Raw genomic sequence first — 8,471 nt, 5'->3', positions numbered from 1 at the left:
CACCGAGCCCTTTCACTCTTTTCTTTCCCATTGCCAGAAAATAATTCCCATGGAGGTTCCCCAACTCTGGGGCTGCGGGTTTGGGCTGCGACACGTGGAGGCAAAGTCTCTGTTTAACCGGGAGCTGAAGGCAGAGGGGCAAAGGTCTCCCTCCGTGCACCAAACCCCGCTTCTCGCCCCGCTCGCATCCTAACAGAAACGTGTTGCTGGGGAATCCCTCCTCTTAGGAACAGCTCCGCTCAGTGAGGATGCTCAGGAAAGGAAAAGGAGCGACCCGCTGTGGGGATGGAAGGGTGAACCCAAATCATATATTCCGTTACCTTGTACTGGCTCTGCTGTGGGGGGGATGCTGCATTTCCCACATAGGAGCATGCACAGGGAGACCCCCAGCTCCACTCACGGTGCCTTCCTGCCTTGGCCCCATTGCTCCCCCCCCGTGTGCCCCCCACCCCCATGCACCCAGCTCCCACTGCAGAGCCCTCTGGGGTTGTCAGGCCAAAAAGCGCCGCAGAAGTGCGAGTTCTTCTCCATTAAACAATGTCATTAAGGACTTTGAAAGGAAACAATGATGTCATTAACAGCTTTGGAAGGAAATAGTGCCATTAATGACTTAGAAAGGAAAAAAGCAGCAATCGGAACACCTTCCGTGCTGACCTTTTTTTTTCCTCCGGCAGCTTAAATCACACGAGGCAGTCCATCAGATCCGTCTTTATGGTCGTGATGCAATTAGAAGAGTAAAACTGATTCATACAAGGGGTCAGTGGGCAGTGGTCTTAAATTACAGCACCATGGAATCATAGAATCACAAGGTTGGAAAGGACCTCCAAGATCATCGAGTCCAGCTGTCCTCCTCTCACCATTACTACCCACTGATCTAAATCATATCTTGTAGCATACTGACGTCATCCTTCTGGGAGTGGGAATCATTTGAAGAGGTTGTTGGGATCCTTCTACCTCCCTGTCCTAAAAGCCAAAACTCCCCCAATTCTGCGACGCACAGGTGGGTAGTTCCAGCTCCTGGCCTCACTGGGGCAGTGGGGATTCCCTATGGGCCATGCTGGTGGTTTTGGGCTTCGTTCACTTCTTCCTGCCAAAGGGAGGACATGCTGTGGCCCATGCAGGTGAGGAGCACCTCTAGAACAAGTCTGGTTTAATAAACCTGAGTAGAGTCCTCATCACACAAACATTGCGTTGGATGGGACTTCAAGAGACCAATTAGGCTGCTTCCCTACAGCGAGGCAGAACCGAGCATTATTAATGTCATATTACTTTAATTATTGTTATTTACATCAGGCAGTGAAAGTACACGGCAATTAACAGAGGAATAAGAGATGTGGTCTATGTCCAGAAACCAAGACTCCATTGAGCAGCCTGCAGTTTGGCTTTTACATTGATTCTTAGGGACTTCCAGATCTCCTGCCTTTAAAACCAAAAACTTTCTTCATCAAACCATGCCCAAGCTTTGGAGCTGCTCCCGTTTCTGGGCACCCAAAGCTCAGGACTGAGGATGGGAGCACCGAAACCACAGCACAGCACCTGGACACCGCAGCTCTGCCCCCCACCCCGTCCTATTGTGGGAGGGAGCTCACCCTCCCCAGGCTCAGCCTTTCTCCTCCCTTCCTCCCCGGTTGCCTATATACACACACACACACACCTATCTATCTATCTATCTGTGTGTGTATATAATGACTTCTCAAGCTGTTTTCCAGCGTGCGAAAGAACTCGTTGCAGAGCTCTGCAGCAAAAGCCACGCGCCGAGCTGCACAAAGCCCTGCTGCTCTGCACACCTCCCTGTGCGCCCCAGACCCCTCCAGCTCCCTCTGACTTCTGCAAGAAAATCTCTGCTGCCATTCTGGTGTGCACTGGGGGTACTGGGAACCCCCCCCCCCCCCCCATGTGGGTGCTGGGTGCTGTGCCGAGAGCTGCGGGGCTGGAAAATGCCGGGGCTGAGAGCCCCACAAATATTGACAGGAAATGATCGGCGGCTTTTCTGGTTGCGAGCTGCAGTGCTGAGGTTTAGGCGACGACATCCTGTCCCCACGCAGCACTGGGGCCATGGGGCTGCAGGGGGGGGGGCAGGAAGTGAAGGCATAGGGTGAGGGGAGCAGCCCGGGGAGGGGGACAGGGTGTGGGTGTCCCTACCTTCTCCATCCCCTGTCCTCCAGACACTGTCCTCTATCATCTGTCCCCCAGCTTTCCATGCTCCATCCTCCATCCCTTCATTCTCCATCCTCTCATCTCCATCCTATCTTTCCATCCTCCATCCCCATCCCCATCTCTCCAACTCCCATCCTCCATCCCCCATCCTCTGTTCTCCATCCCCCATCCCTCCATCCCCATCTCTCCATCCTCTACCCCTCATCCCTTCATCCCTCATCCCCCATCTCCCCATCCCCCACCCTCTGTTCTCCATCTCCATCCCTCCCTCCACATCCACCCACCATCTCTCTCCTCAAAACGAGACAATCTGTAAGCGGGCCCTTTGAGCACCCTCTGCCCCATAGAAACCCCACAGGACACAAACATCTGGGGCCTGATGTGGGGCAGGGCGGCTGCCAGCAGCGCTTCACACCTTTAGAAGGCAGAGGGTAGCTCTGGGTTTCAATAAAAGCTGCAAGGATGGAAAAGAAGCTGTAACCAAAGCTTCAGAGCTTCGTCACCGACCCGGAGAGATTTGCATGCGCTGCTCTGAGATGCCTGCTTACTATAAATGTCCTGATTACTGGTCAGAGGAAGCAACTGTTTCCTTTACCGATAATTTCGGTGATTTAGCAGCGATCCGTGCTGAGTTAAGCTCATCCCTCCAGTCATGTGCCTGCTCAGTAACTGTTCAAGCGGGTCAGCCCTTCTCACACACCCGATTACTCATCAGAAATGTTGAGGCTGTGACCGGTTACCGAGTCACCGGTGACTCACGGCCGTTCCTTGGAAAAGAACCGACGGCCAAATTCTGACGTCTGACCTCCGAGGTTTGCTCTCGCCGGAGTCGAGTCACGGCGCTGCGCGCTGCGCGCTGCTTCCGCGGTGGGCGGAGGGATGGAAATCCGGCCCCTGATTCGGGAGGAAGCAGCCACGCTGGTGAGCGATGCTAAGGACACGTCTGCAGCCCCGACCGAGGTCTGCCCGTCTATCAAATCTTCTTCGGCTCCACCTGAGAGCTCGGCTCCGGCCCCGCAGAGGGAAGGCAGCCGGGGACCTCTGCTGGGCGAGCCGAAAACTTCCCTTTTTTCCCCCAGACGAGTTCCCCGAGGGCCGCTCGCGATGGAACCTCCGGAGGGCGCCAGCAGAGCGTGCTCCCCCGCCCCGGGGCACGGGGGGCAGGGCCGGGGGGGTGAGCGAAGGGGGGGCTGGGAGGGGCCGGGTCCTCTCTAGGGCGGGTGTCGGCTTTTCCGGGGACGTGAAACCTTTCACACACGGGAACGACCGCAACAGACCGAACTAAAAGACTTCTGTAGGACAATTTCTTCACGCCACCCTTCCTTCCATCCATCCATCCATCCATCCATCCATCCATCCATCCATCCATCCGTCCGTCCGTCCGTCCATCCGTCCGTCCGTCCATCCTTCCGTCCGTCCATCCATTTCTCTCTGCTCAGGCCCCCTGTCTGTCCGACCCCGCCTTTGACCCCCATCGTCCCCCCTCCCCATCCCAACCTCTCCTCCCCTCCCAGCCGAAGCCGAGCGCTTCTCTTCTGCCTCCCCGTTGGGTTGAGCAGAGAAAAACCTCGCTGGGAACCCGCTCTCGCTCAGGAGGCATTTTGGGGCGGAGGGTGCGCGGGGTTCTAGCCCCCCCGCCTCCACTTTTTTAGTTTTTCCTTCATTTTTCTTTTTCCTGGACAATCAGAGAGCATCTCTGCAGGCAAAGGCGAGAACTGCCGGCGCCGCGGAGCTCCGGGGTCGGTCCCGAGAGGTCTGAGCCGGGGAAGGGCGGTGTCAGCGGCCCCCCCCGCCTCCCGCTCCCTCCGCCGCCCCCTGCGCGGTGACCCCCGAGTCAGGAGCCGTGATTTGTCGGGGGTCACCCGCTCCCCCTGCAGCCGCTCCCCGACGCCCCCTCGTTCTCCCCATCTCTGTGTGGGGCAGAGGGACGCAGGCAGAGCCCCGCGGCCCGCAGGGAGGAGGGCTGGGGACTGGGGGGGTGGGAGCGGAGCCGCTCTGCCCGGCGCTTCCTGGAGCGGAGCTCAAGCCCCAGTGTCATTTGGGAGCGAAACACGAATGTGTTCTGGTTTCTTGTTACCCCGCTCAGTGCCTTCCTCTGCATTTCAATGACCCCGAGCCCGGGAGCCGCTCGGCAGCTCGGGGATAGCACAGTGCTACGAAAATACTAATAAAATCAAATAAAGGCCAACAAATGCAATTCCCTCCCCTACACCCAAAGCACGACAGCCATTCGTGGGAAGGAGTGGAAGGCAATCCTCAGCCTCTCAGTAACTTTCTGTACGCCAGGTTGCCGGGTTTAAGCCCATTTGGCAGCAGGTAGAGCGGCTCCAGGTGGAGGAGATCAAGAGGTTGGGGGGCACCGGGGCAGATTTAACCCCTACCTCTGTGTGTCCACGTGTGTGTGTGTGTGCACAGAGCTGTGCCAGCTATGAAGGGACACACGGATGCTTTGCTCCAGGGCTCCGTGAGATGTGGCTCCGTGCTCCTGCATACTGAGTTTGTGCTCCGTAGCTCGAGAGCTGCGCCTTAATTTGGGACATTTAAACACGCACACACAGCGCCTGTCCCTCCTATCTGCTTTCCCTTTCACAGACATGCACAGGGGCTTCGATTGGAAACTGCTGGAGCTTTGCTCTTCGGAGCTCTGTGCTTTCACCCTGCACCCACCTGTGGGCACTGGGCGTGGGCACACTCACACTCACGCTCCCATTTTCTGGTGCACAGAACAAACACTTCAGCCAGGCCAGGCCGAAACCCCGCTGCAAACTCATCCGGAGCGAGATTTTACGATGCTCGTCGCTGTTGCCAGAAAGCAGTCAACTTTACAACCCAGATGTGTTGGGGGTGTCAGAGCAGCACGCTGCCGCTGCTGCTGTGTTTACAGTGAGACCCAACGCGGTTTATAATCTGAGGGCATCCAGCCTTGCAAAGAATGCAGGTTGCTCTTCGCTTCCTACCTATCTAAGCCAGATGCTGCGGGTATCTCCCACTGCTGACAGCCGCTTTCTTCAAAGCCTTGTCCTCGGCCATCCATCCATTAGGATAAAAAATGAGCTCTCCTTCTCCTGCATTTGTTTTGGGAAGAGGGAAATCATTTAAACAACTGTATCTCCACCAAGCGAAGGAGAGAGGGTGGGGAGCAGACCCCCTTTGCTCTCTGAAACGGAGCGAAGTGCTGCTTCACAAAACATCTGCTCCCCGGGCTCCCACCCCCGATCCCAGCTATCAGCTCACGCGTGCGGTGCGCGCTGAAAGGAGCCGCGTTTCGGGGGGGGGGGAGGAGGGGATGCTTTTCCCCTTCATTCCCTCACTGAGGAAGACAAAGGGGCGAGATCAGCGCTGACGTCCGCCCCAACCTTTTCTGTTTCGTGCATCCCCGTGACTGCATTCCCCAAGGCCTCCCTTCCCTTGGCCGTACGGTGCACACACAAGCAGGAGCACAAGGGGACGGAGGGGAGAGCCACTGCTTTTCTCTGCCTTCCTCCTTCACGGGGGCTGCAGCCCAAGCCCGGATGCTCCCGGGGCAGGGAGGAAAGCTGGCAGAGCATCACTGCTCCCCCGTCACTGCCACCAGCAAGGAGGGCTGCAGCGCTTCCCAGCGCGGAGACGGCCGTGCTCCTCTAGGACGCGTCCCTTTAAGCAGCCCCTTTGCCTTTTTATTTACAACAAACACATTTCTGGCAACGAAACCCTCGCCCACTCACAGCCTCCCCCTCCCCGAAGCCCATAAAGCTCCGGCTTTGCATATCTGAGCGCTGTTCTGTGGGGCTGGGTCCTGCGGGGGTCCCAGGGTCACGCTGGGGGCAGCGGGGTCATTGTATAGCCATCATGGGTCAATAAGCAACTGGTCAGGCTCTCAATCCACATCAGGCCTTGAAGAGGACTGGGAAATGGGAGAATCCATTCATAATAATAATAAACTTGTCAATCAATAGCGGGCAGGAGAAATACTTTGTAGAAGGTAAAAAAAAAAAAAAAAGAAGAAGAAGGAGAAGAGAGAGAGGTTTTTCCTTTTCAAGTTGGACAGCACGAAACGTTGGATGATTTAAAAACACAATTTGGCTTTAGGGGGGGGAACTGCAAATCAGCGGTCTCCATACAGAGCCCTGCCAGGTGAAGGAGGGCAGGCAGGTGCTGGGTGTGCTGTGCTGCTGATGTCAGAACGGGGAAATGATTTGATGCATGCTAGGAATAGATACAAAAACGCTTTGGGAGAGAAAAGAAGATCTCGTGGAATGATGGGATGGACACCTCGGGCTCTTCCCTGCTCTGGATGAAGGCTGTGGCTGCCCGGCCGCGCTCCTCCCGCCAGCAGCACAAGGGTTTGATGAGGAATCCTTTGGTTTAAGCTCGTTTCAGCAAGAAAAATAGATTTTTTCCGGCGTTCTTTTAAGAGCTTTTACGACAATATTCACGAGTCGGCAGTAAATCAGTGCGCGACACACGAGAGGCTTCCCCCGCTTTCCCCAGGCTAAAATTAAAGGGGAAAGAAACCAAGGAGCAAACAAAGAGGGCAGATTTCTTCCACCAAAATTCACCGAGGGGAAGACGTTCCACGTTTATCGTTGGATGATCTCTCCATTGTCCACTTGTTTTCAGAGAGCAAACAATTGGGAGAGGAATAACGCAGAGAGCGCGGTGAGCGACCTCGGGATGGCGAAGGGACTGCAAGGAAGGACTGCACTTTCCTTCTTCCTTTCCCTTTCCCTTTTCCCCCACATACAGCCCCTTCCCAACGGGGCCAGCCCAAACCCATCTGCAGTTTTCCGGAGTTCCTGCTCTGCCTTTGCCTCCCCCCAGCTTGTGATTGCCCCCAGAGCCCTGGTGGAGTAGAGCAGTGAAAGGTGGGAGGTGGGGGGGGGGTCCTGCTGCACCTCCAGGACCCCCAGGAAATGGAGGATCCTACCAGCCTATCACTCACAGTGCTTCCTGCAGGAACATCAGCCCCAGTGGATAGAAGGGAGAAATCTGCCTGAAGGGGAGGAATCATGGCAGGGACCCCAGGTGCCCGGCCCTTATCCCTGGGAGCAGGAACTGGGCTGTGATGCCAATGTGTGCTCGCTTCCCAGGGCTTGGTGCAGCCCACGCGACCCATGCAACCCATGCAGCCCAGTGAAGTCCATGCAACTCATGCAGCCCATGCAGGACGGTGCAGCCCACGCGACCCATGCAACCCATGCAGCCCATTCAGCCTGGTGCAGCCCATGTAACCCATGTAACTCATGCAACCCATGCAACCCATGTAACTCATGCAACCCATGCAGCCCATGTAACTCATGCAACCCATGCAGCCCATTCAGCCTGGTGCAGCCCATGCAACCCATGTAACTCATGCAACCCATGAAACCCATGTAACTCATGCAACCCATGCAGCCCATTCAGCCTGGTGCAGCCCATGCAACCCATGCGGCCCATGCAGCCCATGCAGCCTGATGCAGCCCATGCAACCCATGTGGCCCATGCAACCCCTGCAGCCCATGCAGCCCATTCAGGATGGCGCAGCCCATGCAACCCATGCAACTCACGCAGCCCACGCATCCCAGTGCAGTCCATGCAACCCATGCAGCCCTTGCTACGCACACCATTCGTGACCCCCAGCAGGAGCAGCACAGAGCAGTCGTGGTGCTGGCGGAGCGCTCAGGAAGCAGCACCCCGCTGCGAGCACCCAGCACGCCGCGATGCACGCACGGGGTTTGCAAAGTGCCCGTGCGTCTCACGCCGAGCTGCGTCCGCACAAACACGTCGCCGCACGCACACACCAGCAGATTCCATACTGAACCTCATCCCCAGCCAAAACACCGCCGCTTTGGGGTCCTGCTGACAGAGATTTACAGGGAAACGCCGCAGTCCGTGCACGGCTTCTGAGCCTCTTTCCCCCTGCCTTGCACTCGGGGGTCCCCGTGCCCCCTCTGCAGCCCCACACGCCGTCAGGGGCCGTTCATCGCGCCGCCCCAACTCGTATTTTCTTTCCCAGAGCCCCTCGTCAAGCCCCACGGCCGCATCAGCCGCATGGGACGGGGCCGCGAATGCCAGCTCCCCTCCTCCAGTCTGGCACGCAGCAGAGCTGAGCTATAGGTAAAATGGCTCTGGTTTGGGCTGGAAACAAAAATACCCGAGATCTCCCTTCGTCTCGGAGCGGGGCAGCTGCAGCCCGGCTGCGAGCGGGACCCTCGGCGGCCGCAGAGCTCCGTCCATCGCGATGCAAACTTCCCCTCCCCTCTGCCCAAACAAAGAGGAATTTCGTGTTTGTGTTGGACGCGGACCTTTACTCACAGGAAACTCTGCCTGTGGAAAAACGAGGGCGAAACGCACCG

Source organism: Numida meleagris, chromosome 26 (genome assembly GCF_002078875.1).
Source record: "Numida meleagris isolate 19003 breed g44 Domestic line chromosome 26, NumMel1.0, whole genome shotgun sequence".
NCBI classification, from domain to species: domain Eukaryota; kingdom Metazoa; phylum Chordata; class Aves; order Galliformes; family Numididae; genus Numida; species Numida meleagris.
The sequence above is the reverse complement of the archived record's forward strand: the minus strand, read 5'-3'. Positions refer to the sequence as shown.